A 17177-nucleotide genomic window follows, 5' to 3' on the forward strand; every position below is an offset into this window, starting at 1 on the left:
GAAGAAGAAGAAGCCTTTATTTGTTACCCGTACACTCAAGCACAGACTGAAGCACACAGTGAAATTTCTCCTCGGCATTTAACCCATCTGAAGCAGTGAACACACACAAGTGAGCATTGAGAACACAAACATACCCACAGCAGTGGCCAGCTATGCAACAGCACCCAAGGAGCAGTTGGGGGTAAGGGTGAAACGTTAAAAAAAATGTTAGGAACATGTAACATCACCTTGTTAACATGCATATCAAGTTTCAAATCTGGATCATGAATAGTTTTAGATATATGGTCCAGAAATGAACATTGCTCTGAGAAACTAAGTCAAAATCAATTTTTTATGTAAAAATTTGAAAAATACTTTTTTCAAAAATCCAAAATAGCAAAAGGCACCAGTTCACATGTTGCTTGATGTGCCTGACTACACTATACTATAAGGCTAGGCTGACACTTGCACGATTCTGTGGCACGCATTGGCACGACTCGAGTCGTGCCAGTGCGCAAACTAGTCGTAAACTGGCGTGAAGTATGCATAAACCCGTCGTGACTGCGTGCCATGTCGGGACAAGAATTTTGAAATGTTCAAAATTTTGGTCACGACAAAATTTCGCGACCGAGTCGTGAACTATGCACAAACTGTTCGTGATCTCGTCGTGAACTCGTTGGGAGGATGCGTGCCAGTGCGTGGAAGTGCGCGCCATGCCACGACTGTCACGAACTGCCACGAATAGTTCACGAACAGCTCACGTCGAGTTCACGACATGTTCACGAATTGGTGCGCGTCGCAGCGTGGCCGTGCCTTCCCACTGACACGGTCACGCATTGATGGCACAAGCAGTTCACGACTAGTTTACGCACTTCACGAACAGTTTGTGCATGGCACGAGCAGTTCACGACAAGTTCACGAGCAGTTCACGACTACTGTGCGACAGTGGTGCTCGCGTCGGTGCGGGGGTATATATAGGGCTTCCCGGACACTTCTCGCCATTTGCAATTTTTTTTCTTGCTTTTTTCTTTAATGTCTTTTATTTTCTATTCCTTCATGACTTTTTTTGGGGGGGGGGAGTTTCGTTTCTTTTATTTCAAAAATGGAACAACTGTGGATGCAGCTCATGAAGCTACTACCATTCTTTCTTGCCAAGGGACAGCACCAGCAGGGGACATGTAGTAATGTGACAGGTAGTCTCGCTGATCCTTTGCATCCTTCTGGGTATGATGGCCGGTTAGAGGCAGCAGCCCCTGCAGGTATCGGTCAGTCCTCCATCCACCAGGGATCAGATCATGTGTGTCCGGATCTTCGCAGTCCACTTCTGAAATTGCGTGTGGGTATCTGATGAGGATGAGGTTGTGCATGACACAGGCGTGCCCAAGTCGGCACGACACCATCCGAATTGCGCAAACTCGTCGTGCCAATGCGGGAAGTGCGTAAACTATGCGCAAACTATGCGTGAACTCGTCGTGCCAGTTCGTGAATGTGGACGGGCACGCATTCGTGAACTCGTCGTGAACTATGTGTGAACTAGTCGTGAACAGTGCGGGAGCCTCCCAGTTCGTGCCCCAAAATGGCACGACTTGCCACGACAAAATCGCGGCCAAAAGTCGTGCAAGTGTCAGCCTAGGCCCTAGGGTAACACTGGCCACTAGGCAGTGTGTATGACTGGTAATTACTGACACTGGCCACTAGGCGGTGTGTCATCTCATTATCTCTAGCTGCTTTATCCTGTTCTACAGGGTCACAGGCAAGCTGGAGCCTATCCCAGCTGACTACGGGCGAAAGGCGGGGTACACCCTGGACAAGTCACCAGGTCATCACAGGGCTGACACATAGACACAGACAACCATTCACACTCACATTCACACCTACGGTCAATTTAGAGCCACCAGTTAACCTAACCTGCATGTCTTTGGACTGTGGGGGAAACCGGAGCACCCGGCAGAAACAGAGAGAACATGCAAACTCCGCACAGAAAGGCCCTTGCCGGCCACGGGGCTCAAACCCGGATCTTCTTGCTGTGACGCGACAGCGCTAACCACTACACCACCGTGCCGCCTAGGCAGTGTGTATGACTGGTAATTACTGACACTGGCTACTAGGCGGGGGCGGCACGATGGTGTAGTGGTTAGCACTGTCACTTCACAGCAACAAGGTCCTGGCTTTGAGCCCAGCGGCTGACACGGGCCTTTCTGTGTGGAGTTTGCATGCTCTCCTCATGTCTGCCTGGGTTTCCTTCGGGTGCTCTGGTTTCCCCCACAGTCCAAAGGCATGCAGGTAAGGTTAATTGGTGGCTCTAAATTGACCATAGGTGTGAATGGTTGTTTGTGTCTATGTGTGAGCCCTGCAATGACCTGGTGACTTGTCCAGGGTGTACCCCGCCTCTCACCCATAGTCAGCTGGGATAGGCTCCAGCTTGCCTGTGACCCTGTAGAACAGGATAAGTGGCTACACATAATGGATGGAAGGGCTACTCGGCGGTGTGTATGACTGGTAATTACTAACACTGGTATGGTGGCAGGCACACACAGGACCGTAACCATCGGAAAACAACTTGATGGGTTTCTTTATGTATCCACACTCTATGCCTATGGGGCTCCACTCGCTTTTGGGTGCAGGAGCGCTGCTATTACGTGCATTATTCATTTTGATAACCGTGTAATAAGGACCTGAAAAATATGTTCATCTTTTACGAACAAACCCTAGAAAACTCTTTAATGGTCTTTCATAATACAATTTCTTAATATTAGTATGTTGATAATGATGATGTTGAGTGTTTTAAATATTTCCTCAATTGCACTTTTTTTAACGAAACCTTAATTGTCTTTTCAAAGTCAAAGCTTGAATCCCCAGAGCTACATGCGCTGCATTTGGACGAGGAGTCCGTTCCCAGGAGGTCCTAATCCCACTAGGTCTTGATCCTGGGTTTTCGTACCAGGCAGGGTATTCGTTGTATTATATTTTGTTTTCAAAATGATATTATTTTTCCAAGATGTTTTTTTTGTATTCTTATCTCAGCATTGCACATGGTGGTGTAGTGGTTAGCGCTGTCGCCTCACAGCAAGAAGGTCCTGGGTTCATTCCCCATGGCTGGCGAGGGCCTTTCTGTGTGGAGTTTGCATGTTCTCCCCGTGTCTGCGTGGGTTTCATCCGGGTGTTCCGGTTTCCCCCACAGTCCAAAGACATGCAGGTTAGGTTAACTGGTGACTCTAAATTGACCGTAGGTGTGAATGTGAGTGTGAATGGTTGTCTGTGTCTATGTGTCAACCCTGTGATGACCTGGCAACTTGTCCAGGGTGTACCCCGCCTTTCGCCCGTAGTCAGCTGGGATAGGCTCCAGCTTGCCTGCGACCCTGTAGAACAGGATAAAGCAGCTAGAGATGATGAGATGAGATGAGATGAGATGAGATGAGATCTCAGCAATGGTGAAATCGAATTTGTAAATAAAATCAGTGCCCTGACTCTACTCATCAGGCCAGAGCTATTCTCTTTCTATGTCTGTTTTGTACAACATAAGGAAACAGTATAGTAACTATAATGGTAAAGAAATAAAACAAAAGAGGCTGGCTATGATATAAGACAATTCTACAACCCAGAAACAGATGGGAGCTCTGCTTTTAGGCAGTGCCTTAATCTATATACAGAGGCTCCAACTCTCCCGCTGTGGGCAGGAGATCTCCCGCTTTAGGGAACATTTAGAAAATCCTCCCGACCTCCCGCTGACAACATAAAAATCTCCCGCCCGCACTTACTACACATGATTAGTTAAAAAATATATAACTTGATACATTTATGCTGATGAAAATTAATAGTTGACTTTCTGCTTTTCGTGTGTCTGACATTGTATGGGTGGACTCAAGTGTGTACCCCGTGGTATATGCCAATTCCCCGGTCAGTACACTGATCGGCGTAACGGGGGGATTGGAGTGAATGCCGGAGGCGTGCGCGCGCAGATCAAGCACGCATATGAATGGAGCGGAATTTGGACGACCCTATATCTGACAAGGTTAGATCACCAGACCAGACGTTAGATTCTAATGAACTTGTCTGACTTTTTTTGTCTGATTTTTACTAACTTAGACTTAGAAATAGAATATTATTAGAAGAACATCATCAGAGGGTCTACCATTGGCAACTTATAATAGTCATAATTGACATTAACATTGACTTTAGCCATATTAAAGTTTGGTCTATAGTCACTGGATTTATCTAGATCTGTTACTATTAATAAGATTTAATTGACACGAAATGTGGTGAATCATTCATATATATATATATATATATATACGCTCAAGGGCACTTCAGCCCAACGCCACCCCATGTTAACCCAACTACATGTCTTTGAACTGTGGGGTTAACCAGAACTGACACATGGAGAACACACAAACTCCACACAGAAAGGCCCCCACCAGCCGCTGGGCTCAAACCCAGAACCTTCTTGCTGTGAGGCGACAGTGCGAACCACTCCATCCCCCTGCTGCACAAGTTAATAAATTTGTAAAGTGTCCCCATCAGGGAATTAAACCCCTGTCTTCTGCGTGATAGGCAGAGATATTGTCCACTATACTAACGAGGACGACACAACAGCCCTCATTTATCAATCTAACGTAGAAACCAGCGCAGATCAAAGTGTAAAAATCACCGTATGACAGGGTTCACGTGTGATTCATGAAATGTTTGTATCTTGCCAATCACAGCGTAAGAATGATTGGGCATTGATAAATGTGGTGGGTGAAAACCATTGTCATTTAAATATCACAGTCCTAAATATTATCGGTTTAGAGGCCTTGCTCCTTGACTTTACGACATGGAGAAGCGTAATATGGCCAAGAAGAGAAACTTATCTGCCCTCAGAATAGAAGCTTTAACATCACAAATCCAATGGAATAAATTATTTCTATTTGGCAGCCTGAATAGTAGCATCACAGGAAGGCAGGAAAATGTGGTATGGAAAGCACTTACTGCTGTGGTCAACAGCGTTCCTGTCAATAATCAAACTCCAGCTGATGTGTTCATATTTAATTTATAGGATACACCCGTGATATTGGACAGATCACACAGCACTCAACTGTTCTTTTTCAAAATTCAACACCCCCACACCCCGCTTGCTTATCTTTCTTTCTTTCTTTCTTTCTTTCAAAAAAGCTCGTTGGTCAGACATTTCTCTGCCTGTGTGCAATCGCTAGCAAAGCTGTAAAGGTGTAAGAGATTGGCCCAGGCCACCTTACCCTATACCAGCTTTCTGCACCTCCAATCCAGTGTCACTAACCTGATCCAGTGTTAAGTGTAGATCAGGTTTCTCTTCATTGACACATAAATCTTTTGCCTTTTACTAAAGATTTCTGTGGAGAGAAATGTTAATGAGTTCAACATATTTTTGCAGGCTTTGCTCAGACGGAGCTGAACATTTTTGGTCAACAAATGTTAGAACTATTGATCTTTTTGCATTGAAGCACTCGCCTCTCTCACACACCCCACAAGCCGATGTCTCTCTTCAAAATGATCCAGCTGTTGGTGGCGGAGTCTACCTGTGTTTACCTTTCTGGATTTTAATATTTGGAAGTGGTATATTTAAAGCTATTGACTGCAGTAAATTATCACTTCTCAGCCTTTTGGTTAAGATCAAGTGTAGTAGGTGTTCTTATCAGTTTAAGATCTGATATGTTCTCTAAATAAGGATGTTATATCAAGCAAATTTTTTTTAGAATGGTTGGTTGGAATAGGGGCTTGTTCTTTTGGCTACAGCCATCAACATGATTTTATAGTGCCTCCAGGAATGGTACCAGGCCCGGCGCCAGGAACAGTTTACTAAGGGGGCAATTAGAAATCGCAAGGGGGCAAATATTTTTCATATAGTGTGTATGACGGTCTGACAACGTGTTTCAAACAATTAACTGCGCCAACCACAAAACCACGGCCCCGAAGGGTGCTTTAGTCCGGGAAAATCATGTGGCATATTACCAGGGCAGTTGCGCTTTATCAGCCCCCGTGCCCACCTGTTAACCCTCCCCTCCGATTTTTTCACAGACACACGTTACAACCGGAAAGATGCCAAACATAAAACAACACACACAAACCTACAGGTAAGTCCTTTAAATTTAAAATACATACAAATAGCTCCACGGCATGAAAACAAAACGTCAATGCAAGTCTAAGGTACTTGGCTCGGCGGCCAAAATCATAATTTAAAAAAATCAACAGACCCCGCGGCTGCACCAGTAATAGCCTTCCTGACTCGCACCGAGTCAACGCTAACCACTTAATCCGTGATCCCAGTTTAGGCGTGTAGGGGACTAAACACTCTGAAGTGATGAATTTTCACCCCCGCTGCATGGGGGGTGATGTCAACGACACATATTCTTACACTATTTGCGCACAAAGCGAACCATATATGAACACATACACCAACATAAACGGAGATAAACTTAGCCTACAAAGAAAGAAAATGGATTCACAATATTGTGATTGAATTCGTTTAATTCGGTGGGGGAAAGACTACTCCCGTAAACTTGACTGCATATTACAGGATATTGCAGAGACAGTGCATTTGTAAGTGTACATGTAAAACCCCCGCCCGCACGACCCTTGTCCTTATCACTGGTCTGTGTGTGCGCGGCTGTGTCAGCATTACATATCTATGTCTAAAACAGGTGATTTATGTGAAATGTATTTTTGTGCAATGCGCAACCACTTAATATTTCGTATTTGAAAATGCAAATTATTAATACCGTAAAATACCAAATAATAGCCCGGGCGATTATTTGTCTCAATCACGTAAGAGACCCGGCGCGTATTAGAGACTAGGCGGCTATTTGGAACAGGCGATTAATTCCTTCTTCACAAACACCTTCCCCAAAATCTACCTCAAAACGGGGAAAAAAATCATTCTCAGATAGGCCTACTTTTAACCAGTATAACTTACAGTTTGTTTAGAGTTAGATTACAGATAGCATGGTGCCGACTTCGGGGAATTTTGAAGACGCAGAATGCATCTTCGCATGGAACAGTCGGGGTGGATAAAGGATAAATCACACACCTTTTCCTGTTAATGACTAGTTAAGCGCATGCTTTACAAAATAATCAAGAAACCACACCATTGTCTGTGCGCAGCACTGTGATTTAATTACTCTGCAAAGTTATGGTCACTTGCTATCACCCTCACCCATGCAGCCTCCACCCTTTGCGCTTCGCGATGTCTGTCAATCTGAAATTGCATGGAGGGCGCGACGTTGAAGCAACATAATTAGGGTGCGAAGTGTCAAACCAAAGGGGTTTTTCTTATGCTGAAAAATAAGTGACCTGCAGTGGCTACATACTGTCATCTTGCATCACGTTTCTCTCCAAGACGTCTCCCTATTTGGCCGATATGAGCCTATTCCCCGAGTGAGTTGGTACGGTGGCTCGACCCCGTAGAAAACTTAAAGTTCGGATGAAAGTTAGTTGAATAGGTTACTGACTTGTAGGCCTACATGTTGCCTGCCTGACGCGTGCTTCTGCCCAACTTGCACGACAGATAACTTGTTGAAAAGGCCCCTTGGATTAGATTGGCCGCGAGCAGACTGAAATGCATGTTAGAACGCTCTCACCTTTTTTGTAAAGCGTCTTCCAGATCCGAATGGGTAAGGGCAAGTGAAATGGTATAAGGTCTTTAATAAAACTCAGTGTGTGCTTTGACGCATGCATTCGGCAATTTAGGTCGTTTAACAGAAGCAGCAGTCCAACCTTGGAAACCCGCAGTCCTCAATGTCACCACACACGCTGGCTTTCGTTGGGTATACCCAAAGGGGTGGCTAAGACATCTGTCAAAAGTTACGGAGTTGCATTCCTCAAGAAATATTATGGTAGACCAAGATTATAACATTGAAATGGCATGTTTATTATCACGTAACAAAATGTTGTAAACAGTATTATAGAAATAATTTCATTCATTCATTCATTCATTCATTCATATTGTTTCGGTAGAAAACTATGCAATGCAAAATCGTTTAAACACCAGAAAACCAGAAAAGTGCTGGGCCTCAAGATTCTAGATAGAACGTTCGGACGCTTTTTTTTTTTAGACCCCGGCGAGTATTCGGAACCGGCCTTTATTTGTCACAACACACGCGTACACCCGGCCGTTAAAGGGAACTCGGCGGTTAATTGGAACTCGGCTATTATTTGGTATTTTACGGTATGTCTATAATACATTACATTTTCATAAGAAAACAATTAAGTGATCTGAGTCTCCGTTGAGGGGGCGGGGCTGTAGCCACGAGGGGGTGACGCCCCCTCCCCCCCCCACGGCGCTGGGCCTGAATGGTACCTTTGTTCAAAAAAAATTTTTTTTTCTTTATTTAACACACCCTTTTTAAATGAAATTGATGAATGGGTTTTTTAGAGTAGTGAGTTAAAATAGGAATTTGGTTCTTTTATTCTATATGCTCATGTGGTATTATAGTAGATTTAGGAATAGTTACCTTATTTTAGAAAAGAAAGAAAAAATCTTTATTTTACCTGCCCTAACTTTTTCCCTATTTTCTGGTTTTCTCCATGCTCAACAACACAGGTGTAGAATTGGGTGTGGGTGGTATGGGCGTGTCCCTACCAATATTTCTGATTGAAGAAAAAAATCCGGCCCCGTGCATGAGACACAAAGGGTTACTGTAGGTTTCTACTGGGTGAAACACCACGCCCAATTCGCTCATGAATATTCACTCTGGGGGCGTGGTCACGAAAACAGCAAGCTCATGTCAATTAGCAAGTGCGGTTGCAGTGCAGTGAGCAGCTGCTCGCGAGCAAATTGTCCTTGAGGAATGTAGCGTTAGATTCATCTCATTCTCTAGCCGCTTTATCCTTCTACAGGGTCACAGGCAAGCTGGAGCCTATCCCAGCTGACAACGGGCAAAAGGCAGGGTACACCCTGGACAAGTCTCCAGGTCATCACAGGGCTGACACATAGACACAGACAACCATTCACACTCAATTTAGAGTCACCAGTTAACCTAACCTGCATGTCTTTGGGGGAAACCGGAGCACACCCATGTGGAGAACATGTAAACTCCACACAGAAAGGCCCTCGCCGGCCCCAGGGCTCAAACCTGGACCTTCTTGCTGTGAGGCGACAGTGCTAACCACTACACCACCATGCCGCCCTAGTGTTAGACTAGCTTGTAAAATGAATCAGTTAACAACAGTTCGGATTCAGTGTGTAAAAACGACAACAGATGAATATGACTGTTTTCTCAGTTTGTGTGGCATGTAAATAACAATCCGACAACAACTGGAGTTCATTAAGGTCACAAAGACATTATTAAATAATATCAGATTGTGCTAATGTTGGCTAATATTGCACCGAGTCTTGTTTGTAAAGTGCCTGCAAACTTTAGCAGCCCGCTAACCCTGAATTTGAAGCGCTTCAGTTAACACCTGCAGAGACCTGACCAAGTTCCTGTAACATGACACATGTAAACAACAACAACCCGATGGTGATGTGGACATTGTTCGCGGCCCAGACACCTTTTAATCAAATCAAACATTTTCATGGAATCAGCAAAACAGCCTCCGCCTTCTTGATCAGAAATGTTTGGTTCCTCCGCCTGTCTTTTGAAAACATTTTTAAGCGTGTTCTGAATTGAAGAAACACATTTTACACAATTTCCCTTGACCAGAACACTATGTGCGCTTCAGCAGAACCCTGTCCCTCCCTCCCCCCTCCGCTCTGGGCTCAAGGACACAACAGAAGGGCAATAATATAACAACAACCAATCAGAATTCAGATACATTCTGTTGTCAAGTAAAATTATAACCTTACAACGTATCAAAAATTTCTCGAGCGCTCGTGCTATTTTACCGTTAGACCATTCACTATACACATAGTGTATAGTGAATGGTCTAACGGTAAAATAGCACGAGCTATTTTACCATTAGACCAATATTATGGTCTACCCATAATACTGAAATGTCATTACGTTGCAAGCGTTTGACTTTGGTGCAGACCCAGCAAATTATTTCAAATTGAGCAAACACAAAAGAAGTTTCTGTCGCGGAGATGAGAGACACCTGAGGAACGAGCCTAGCTATTTTTGAGTGGCTGCCCTTTTTCATCCTGTTGCCGCAGAGCCCCAGTGACCTAATGGATAAGGCACTGGCTTCCTAAGCCAGGCACTGTGGGTTAGAGTCCCATCTGGGATGTGAGATCAGCAGAGTGGTGCAGCGGTAGCGTGCTGGGCCCATAACCCAGAGGCTGATGGATCGAAACCATCCTCTGCTAGCTGGTGGTCTTTTTACTCCAGCATTTTCCAGAAGGCAGCTATGGAGCACTTGCATGTGACGTCACATCCGCTCCAGATTGTAGACAAACGCCATCTTGGCGGTCAAGCGCCATATTTCCGCTGACTTTCATTTTTTTTTTGCCGAAATATTCAAAAATTACCGTGCCACAATGCCGGATACTTGCATGGCATATAAATGCTACAACAGGAGAGGTCAGAAAACAGGAAGAAAGTTTCATAGGCTGCCACGGGACCCTGACAGGTGCGCAAAATGGATTGCTGCTATCGGCCGGGCTGATCCAAACAACAAGAACAAGGCATGGGTACCGACTGGAAGGAGCGATCACTGGCGCCTGTGCAGTGACCATTTCATCTCAGGTTCGTCATGTATTTATTTCAGTATATCCATGTGGTTATTTGCAGCATAAGTTTATGACTTGCTCTAATAAAAAAATTCCGGGAAGTGGGAGCCTGAGAAAATAGGGTTGGGGCGGGGGTGGATTGGGTCTTTAGCGGTGTGGTACGAAAAAAAACAGTAAAGAACTTATAAGAATTTACCACTGTCTTAGTAGTAAATCCTTATAAATATAAGGATCAATCCTTATAAGGACTTATAAATAAATATATATGCCCACACATCTTTAATTCTAAGAATTATGATTTATCAGTATTGCTAATTAAGGTAAAAACTAAGGAAATTAAACTGGACAAATACGTTTTTATTTCATTAAGCAGGTTTACCATATATACAGTAATAGTGATAGACTACTGATACTTGATCTAACTGATAATATAAAATATTCAACCATAATCGGCTGGTCAGTGCTATGCTAGATACTACTGATAGATACTACTGACTTACCTGGCCAATGACGATAGTTTTTTCTTCTTTACAAGATGCCACATCTTAGGGGAGCTGACAAATCCTGAATTTCTGTAGAGATAACTCTCCAGAGATTTATAAGCATGTGCTTCACCACTGAACAGCGAAGGAAAGTTGATTAGGTAATTGTACACATCTGGGTATTCCACCTCCGGCAGTTCAACATCCACTGACACGGTCGTGAAAACTCCGTCCGGTAAGCCATAAGGGTCACTAATCTGTAGACCGTTTATTTTAGACATATATCTAATTATCTGTGCATTAGAAAAATTAGCCGTGTAGTCCGTCGGTTGAAAGTGATCCATTCTGTACACGAGTGCAGCAGTATTCAGCTGTGGTGTTGCCCGACAAGATGGCGTCTGTGTACTTTCCGGTCACGTGACTGCAAGATCTCTATTGCAGGCTCCAGACACACAGAAAGTGAGAGGTCAGCAGCGGGAGCGTGCCGGGTCCGGAGGTCGATGGATCAAAACCATCTTCTGCCGAGTCTGCCATCATTTTCCGTGACCCAGTGATTGTGGGTTCGAGACCCATGTGGGGTGTGCAGAGTGGCGCACCGGAAGCACACTGGAGCCTAGAGCCCAGACGCCGACACAGTCCGCTGCTCTTTCTAGCCACTTTTCTTCCCAAAATTCCCAGCAGAGGCAATAAACATCTATCTGTCTTACTAGAAATTTGGTGGCTGGCCTCGAAAATTGTCCATCAGGAGGCCTGATTTTCAGTGCTCTGTCACTAGTTTGCCATTGGTCAGTGCTTTGTATCACGCAGACAGGCACATAGGCATTATGGGAGTGAAATAAGGCCCACCGCATCTACCAATTGTTGTCACAGTATGTTACCCATGTGTATGACTCACAGATCAGAGCTCTTTGGGCAGCAAAGATCCTGGTCAGCGAATCAGGAAAAATCAGAGTGATTTCATGGTTTTCTAACTTTTTTCCACATGTTCTTCTTAAGCACAAGACATAAAACGTAATTAATCAAATGCCCTGAAATGTACACATACAGTCGTTCATTTTCTGTACCCATGAGCTATCTCAGGGGTAACCCAGACACATTCACATCTCTGGGCTATTCAGAGTTTTCGCTTGACCTTCTCTAGGTCTTTGGACTGGGGCAGGAACCCGGAGCACCCGGTGCAAATCCTCACAGGCACGAAGAGAGCATGCATGCTCCAGACATAAAGGCTGCCGGTCAGCCAATAGGCTCAAGCCCAGACCCTGCTCGGTATGAGTTGACACTGTTAACCACTGCAACATTATGCGGCCTATGTAAATTCAGTAAACAGCTGTGCTTTCCAGTGTAAAATCGCCTGGCTATGAGTGGCAGTGTACGTGCTTCCAAAGAAAAGTCTACTTACTTCAGTCGGGGTAAAATGCCTTGTAAGCAATTTGTGACTGGAATGAGGACGTGCTGACATTAAAGCCAGACGTTGCAAGCATTTGACTTTGGTGCAGACCCAGCAAATTATTTTGAACTTAGCAAACACAAAAGAAGTTTCTATCGCGGAGATGAGAGACGGCTGAGGAATGAGCCTAGCTATTTTTGAGTGGCTGCCCTTTTTTGTCCTGTCGTGGCAGAACCCCAGTGGCCTAATGGATAAGGCACTGGCCTCCTAAGCCAGGGACTGTTGGTTTGAGTCCCACCTAGGATGTGAGGTCAGCAGAGTGGCGCAGCGGGAGCGTGCTGGGCCCATAACCCAGAGGCCGATGGATCGAAACCATCCTCTGCTAGCTGTTGGTCTTTTTACTCCAACGTTTTCCAGAAGGCAGCTATTACAGGCTTCAGACACACAGAAAGTGAGAGGTCAGCAGCGGGAGCGTGCCGGGCCTGGAGGTCGATGGATCGAAACCATCTTCTGCCAAGTCTGCCAACTTTTACTCCAACGTTTTCCGTGACCCAGTGATTGTGGGTTCGAGACCCATGTGGGGTGTGCAGAGTGGCGCACCGGAAGCGCGCTGGGCCCAGAGCCCAGACGCAGACACAGTCCACTGCTCTTTCTAGCCACTTTTCTTCCCAAAATTCCAAGCAGAGGCAATAAACGTCATCTATCTGTCTTACTAGAAATTTGGTGGCTGGCCTCGAAAATTGTCCATCAGGAGGCTTGATTTTCAGTGCTCTGTCACTAGTTTGCCATTGGTCAGTGCTGTGTATCATGCAGACAGGCTCATAGGCATTATGGGAATGAAATAAAGCCCACCGCATCTACCAATTGTTGTCACAGTATGTTACCCATGTGTACGACTCACAGATCAGTGCTCTTTGGGCAGCAAAGATCCTGGTCAGCGAATCAGGAAAAATCAGAGTGATTTCATGGTTTTCTAACTTTTTTCCACATGTTCTTCTTAAGCACAAGACATAAAACGTAATTAATCAAGTGCCCTGAAATGTACACATACAGTCGTTCATTTTCTGTACCCATGAGCTATCTCAGGGGTAACCCAGACACATTCACACCTCTGGGCTATTCAGAGTTTTCGCTTGACCTTCTCTAGGTCTTTGGACTGGGGCAGGAACCCGGAGCACCTGGTGCAAATCCTCACAGGCACGAAGAGAGCATGCATGCTCCAGACATAAAGGCTGCCGGTCAACCAATAGGCTCAAGCCCAGACCCTGCTCGGTGTGAGTTGACACTGCTAACCACCGCAACATTATGCGGCCTATGTAAATTCAGTAAACAGCTGTGCTTTCCAGTGTAAAATCGCCTGGCTACGAGTGGCAGTGTACGTGCTTCCAAAGAAAAGTCTACTTACTTAAGTCGGGGTAAAATGCCTTGTAAGCAATTTGTGACTGGAATGAGGACGTGCTGACATTAAAGCCGGACGTTGCAAGCGTTTGACTTTGGTGCAGACCCAGCCAGTGGCGTGCACAGATAGACACGAGGTGGTGCTCAAGCACCTGCCCCTCTGCCCTCTGTCCAAAAAAGTGCCCTTTTGAATTTTTTTTTTTACAGTTTACTGAGGCCAATGTCGACATGATCTTTTAGAAAAGTCACGGCATTAAAAGAGTGTTTGAATATAATGTCCCGATGTGTGCCCCCTCCGCACACACACCGGACCTCTGTCTCTCTTGCTCTGTCACGTGAACAAGCGTGCAGTGCATTCAATGTGAGGTTGCAGCAGCATAGCGTCCTGGAAGCCACGGCCTTGTCGTAGCACAGACAACACATCGGGCAGTCAGTCAGCTCTTCCCCTGCCCCACCAGCCAGGTAACACATGAATCGAGTGAAAATGTATTGTTTGCCCTCTAAGCCCAAGCTGTAATTATTTTGTCGTGAAGTAGCCCATCGCATACAGAAACAACTGCACATATTATATTTTTTGCTAGACCATTTTCAGATTTAGGAAAGCAAAAATTTATTTTTCTATTTTGTTCAACTAGAGATTCCTGGCAAAGTCAAAAAGCCTTGATGTAATAAATTAAGTGGTTGTTTTACACCTTTAAAAACTAAAACGGGTCAGTGGCGACCCGAACACAAGAGGAGGGTTAAATCTCAGACTTTTATAATAAGGTGTTCCACATGCGCAAAAAAGTGCCCTTTTTCCCCCCCAGAGCACTTGCCCCCCAAAATGTCTGTGCACGCCACTGATTATGAGCCTGTCAGTGGACAAGCGCTTTACTTTGACACACAATATTGCCCCATAGGATTACACTGTATAGCCTTTTTTGTGGTTCCTGGTTATTGCTTTCTAATTCTGTACTGGAGCGATTTCAATCATTTTTATTCCGAGTAAATGTTTAGAACCAAACAGATAGGAAAATAGGTCCCAGGTTTAAAAAAAAAATCCCAGAGTTTTCCTTTAAACCAAAGAGTGGAGGTTTGGGCACATCTGTCACACACGATAAGTGCTTCTGGTGATTATGAAAATGACAAGAAAGTAAAACCAATTTAGTTATTTGGAAACACATTGGTTTCAACTAAGGGATAATTCAGGGTCACCTTAATCCTACTTAACTAAACGGTTTATCAAAAAGGAAAGTTTTTAAGTCTAATCTTAAAATTAAAGAGGGTGTCTGGCTCCTGAACCCGAACTGGGAGCTGGTTCCACAGGAGAGGAGCCTGATAGGCAGCACTCTGTTACTTTCTGCAGTCGTCCTGGTTAGAGCTTTCCAACCAGGATTAAGGTAGACAGGGTAGACAAAGTTGTGATTTTCTTCATGTGTTAACAAGACTGGAGAAAACTTCTTCGTGGTGTCTCTGTTTATGGCCATGTACAAACACACTTTTATACTTATTTCTGTTTACTACCGTGCTTTTACACAGTTCATTCTGCTGCCGAGATACACCTCATCTGCCCTACTTACAAACAAACCTCTCAAGATGGCACTCATATCTACCCACAGTCCAATGTTCTTAAAGTGACAGCTTACTCCTGTTTACAGACCTGCTGTGCTGCTCACCAGTGTGACAGTGACGACTTTATAAATGACTTAACCCCATCCACTACATATTTTTCAAACCAATGCATGTAATGGAGTTATGATTGTAACATTTGATGAAAAGTCAATTTAAGAACAATATTGCCCTTTGACTTCAAGCTGTATTTCAAGTGTATCATCAGTTAATGGCTGAATAATCCACAGAATTTGTGATCATCAAAATGATTGTTTGTAGGACTATGTTCACATGTACTTCTGTCTTAATAAGTGCCTTTACAAGATAAATCCAGACAAGGGGACCAAAGTGGGGAAGAAAGAAACTAAAAAAACAGCAGTCCATCAATCCCAAGTTTCTTTCAATGATCACAAATATTGCAGACTTTAAATGGAGAGAGTAGAAAGCAACGCATGCAAACACAAACTCACCCAAATAAGCAATCATCTTTTTCTTTCTCTTTAATAATGAAATGTAGCTCTGTAGAAGTTCAGGAGTTGCATAAAGTTATGTTCTGCAAATTACAACTTGCTGTAATGATTTCTGAATTTTAAAATTACTTATTTTTCCCCAGCAACACTTTTTTTCAGGATAAAGATCATTTAAAGAAAATAAAACAAACAAGACAATTTGTTGTGCTGAAGTCTTTATGACGATGCCATCTTGTGGAGCTTTCTCCACAAGATGGCATTGTCAATTATCTTATTGTGGTCCATGTACGAGCATTCTGCTCACATCCCCATGAGATTTCGACTTCTTTGCTTATGAATCCTACTTTTCATTAGAATATAGACTCTCTTCAATCATACATACATATCACTTTTACATATGCATACATATATAATTTGTTGTGAGGTCTTATTGCAGTTGTCTTCCAGTCTTTGGAGCGTCACCATTAATTCTGATTATTCAATTAATTGCCAACTCATCAACAAAATGACTTGTTTCTCCTAATTAATGAAGAAATTTGAAATTGCAGTTGGGCTATAAAGATAATTTCTGAATAATGTGTGACCTGCAATATATTGTGTCCAGCATGGATAAGCACATTACAGCGGTAGTGAATAAAATGGGCTCTGGACAGGTTCACTTGGAATGGAGCTGTCTGTGATTGGATAATGTACAGACTAATGATATTAAAATCATATGAGGCAAATGAATAAAAAATAATAGACAAGAGAAAGAAGACAGGTAGGCCAGGCAGAACACAAGGCTACAGGGAAGAAATAAGGAAAACAAATGCCCAGTTCCTCTCTCTCTCTCTCTCTCTGCAACCTTCACTTGATCCAGCAAACTTCACACACAAAATACATCACTCCTCTTAAGGCCTAATGGCTTGGTGGCATCTTTCATAATATTACCAAGAGCAGCAGCTGGTTTGTTCCTCACCTCAGTGAAATAACAGGCTTCATTATTACAAAATCAATAAATCAATCACATTATAATATAATAATAATAATAGCTTTTATACTAAATTATTTATCATGACTTAATCACAGCAATTTCTGATTAGACCAAAGCCCCTAATGCAGCAATACCACTTATGCACCACAAATGCAATGTGAAATTTAAAGATTTTATTATTTATTTCTTTGATTATATTTTTACAGACCAGAATGACTGATTTTTCATAATTCCATGAATTCTGCTGACAGTCGGAGTTGAAGACAGGTTCCCCATG

General features: G+C 43.8%; 3 non-coding genes across 3 annotated transcripts; all 3 read left to right on the forward strand.

The window, feature by feature from the left end:
* The first annotated feature begins 5272 nt into the window (after positions 1-5272).
* LOC132895872 (U5 spliceosomal RNA) lies at positions 5273-5387 on the forward strand. The gene has a single exon (XR_009655871.1). It is a non-coding gene; the product is annotated as a U5 spliceosomal RNA (small nuclear RNA).
* Positions 5388-5581: 194 nt separating this feature from the next.
* Positions 5582-5775, forward strand: LOC132897675 (U2 spliceosomal RNA). The gene has a single exon (XR_009656360.1). It is a non-coding gene; the product is annotated as a U2 spliceosomal RNA (small nuclear RNA).
* A 7007-nt stretch (positions 5776-12782) lies between these two features.
* Positions 12783-12854, forward strand: trnam-cau (transfer RNA methionine (anticodon CAU)). The gene has a single exon. It is a non-coding gene; the product is annotated as a tRNA-Met (tRNA).
* The last annotated feature ends 4323 nt before the right edge of the window (positions 12855-17177 follow it).

Source organism: Neoarius graeffei, chromosome 1 (assembly GCF_027579695.1).
Source record: "Neoarius graeffei isolate fNeoGra1 chromosome 1, fNeoGra1.pri, whole genome shotgun sequence".
Lineage (NCBI taxonomy): Eukaryota > Metazoa > Chordata > Actinopteri > Siluriformes > Ariidae > Neoarius > Neoarius graeffei.